The following is a 2,201-nucleotide window of genomic DNA, read 5'->3' as shown; positions in this document are numbered from 1 at the left end:
ACCGGAGTGGGATGGGATTCTATGCATCATCGGAGCTTCATTGTAAGGACAGTCTCTTTTCTCCTGAAGGTGTGAACGGAACGCACAGACGAAATCAGTGAAGCCGACAAAGCCAAACGTGAGTGCAAGTGTATAAATCAGGGTGAAAACAACAGTTGCAAAACGATGTGGGCTGTCTCTCTGCTGCGTAGGAATTCCCATTATTTCCTGTTTCCAGGGCCATTGTCCTAGGCTAAGAGCCGCGCACCTTGTGCGTTGTGGGACTGGCTCTAAGCAACACCACATCTGATCAGCAAATATTTAAGATCGCTTCAAATGGAAAGCCTCGTGAACCTGAGAAGAGCATTTTTAATGTGGTCTGTTTTCTGTCAAGTCACTTGTATTAAGATTGTTACTCTTACGTTTTTATAACCTCATTTCCCTTTGGGTGGATATGATGTAGTGAGCGCATCGTGAAAGGTGAGAGATACCCATCTCTTCGAGGCCTGTGGAGAATGTTGATCTTATCCGTGAGATGAGTAAGAGTGATGGAGAAGCCTTGATTCATCTGCATTTCCTGCCACAGCTCCGGATATGCGGTTGCAAAGAGACACCTACCGGCCGGCCTCTACACCCACTGCCTTCTTCCCCTTTCTGTTCTTCCCGTGACTTTTTGACAAGGTCTGCCACCTAGTGGAAAATGACCCCCAGCTCATCAACCTGGCCTTTCTGTAATTCCCATTTCAAGTCGACATTACTTAACTCTTTCGAATATATTAACTCATCATTAAAAACGACCCGTGTTTGTAGAAATACGCACATTTATGCAACACGCTATGCTGGCTTGTCACAGTCAAGGAAATTACGATGCCATATTCTGCAGGGTCAGGAAGGAGGGCTAGGCAGGAAGAGCCAGCCCGGCCACCCAGACCTGCGACATGCCTCACACCGCTCCGTCCCAGTTTCCGGAGTGGCCTGCGAGCCAGGGGCGTTTACAGGCAGGGGCCTGAGGATGAAGGTGAGGGGCCGGGGCTCCTGCGGGGCTGTCTGCCTCCATGGGCGAGGCTCTGCTCCCCACCGGGGCGCGGTGGCTGAGCGGCCGAGGAGGTATGGGTAAAGAGAACCGCTATCCACCACTAAGCTCGTCCCGACACGTTGCTGGAACTAATTCCCCCAGTGTAGTCAGTCCTGCAAGGCAGACGCTATCCCTAAGTATAAATGAAGAAATGAAGACACCACGAAATCGGTTTTCTTGGTCCAGTTGCACTGCCAGAAGGATATAGGTGGGGGTGAAATCGGAATGTGGATCTGTCTGCTTTCAAGTCCTGTCTATTGCAGCGCTGTGTAATAACCATAGTAAATACTGTAAGGGTAAATTAAGCTCATTAACTGCGAGCTTGACCTCTTTGACAACTTACCTCCTGACTTGCTAAAAAGTTTCTTTCCTTCGAGAGAGGGAGAGGAGGAGGCGCCCCTACAGGGTTCCCACGTGGAGTGTCAGGTTGGTCTGCCACTAGGCCACTGCCTCCCCCAAAAGGCAGCATTGCGCAGAGGGGGCCTTCACACCCTCGGTTCTCAGCAGGAGTAACAGCCTCCCGGCCAGAGGCGGGGCGCTCAGCGGACGCAAGTGGCGGTGTCCCCACGGGAGCTGACCAGCGGACAGCGCTGCGGGACCCGCTGCACAAGGCGAGGCGCGCGGGGCCTGCCTCGGCCGAAGGACACTGCGGACACTCTGGCGTCCTGCCCACGGAGCACACAGCGGCCTGGGTGCCCTGCCGCTGCCGCCTGCCCGGACCCTGAGTGGGGCACCCACCCAGCACCGCTGCCCCTGCCTTGGCCTCGCATCCAGCTGTCAGCACATCCATCCGGCTGTAAACGAAAGGTTCTTTAAAACAGCAAACTGAGTTTCCAAGGCAACTTGGAGACGGAATCTAAATCAGACTCTGCTCCTGGTTATCTCCTAATTCAGACCTTGAGGCATTTCTGAGGCCGTCAGGCTCTGAGCACAGGGCCTGCTGGAGCTCCCCTGCTACCTGCAAGCACTCTTACTGTTGTAGAAGCTGGGTTATTTCTCCCTGCCCAGGACAGGCACAGAGCGAGGCTGAGACAGAGACAGAGACAGAGACAGAGACAGAGACAGACAGGGAGGCTGTGCTCTGACAGGCCGAGGTCACGATCTCCCCTAGCCGCAGCCCTCCCTCTGCTGAGGCAGGGGCCTGGGG

The 2,201-nt window shown here is 54.3% G+C and overlaps 1 long non-coding RNA gene across 2 annotated transcripts in view; it reads left to right on the top strand.

Annotated features, from left to right (window-relative positions):
• LOC102502655 (uncharacterized) overlaps positions 1 to 2,201 on the top strand; it is a 12,532-nt gene that overhangs the window by 4,722 nt on the left and 5,609 nt on the right. The window contains exons 4-5 of one of the 2 annotated variants that reach the window (XR_001369529.2): positions 70 to 118; positions 443 to 2,118. This is a non-coding gene — a long non-coding RNA (uncharacterized LOC102502655). Of the gene's footprint in view, positions 1 to 69; positions 119 to 442; positions 2,119 to 2,201 lie in introns of those variants that run through there. The other variant, XR_003547300.1, reaches the window with a different exon arrangement.

The sequence above is a fragment of the Tupaia chinensis genome, unplaced genomic scaffold (assembly GCF_000334495.1).
Source record: "Tupaia chinensis unplaced genomic scaffold, TupChi_1.0 Scaffold143811_1, whole genome shotgun sequence".
Classification (NCBI taxonomy): Eukaryota; Metazoa; Chordata; class Mammalia; order Scandentia; family Tupaiidae; genus Tupaia; species Tupaia belangeri.
The sequence above is the reverse complement of the archived record's forward strand: the minus strand, read 5'-3'. Positions and strand labels throughout refer to the sequence as shown.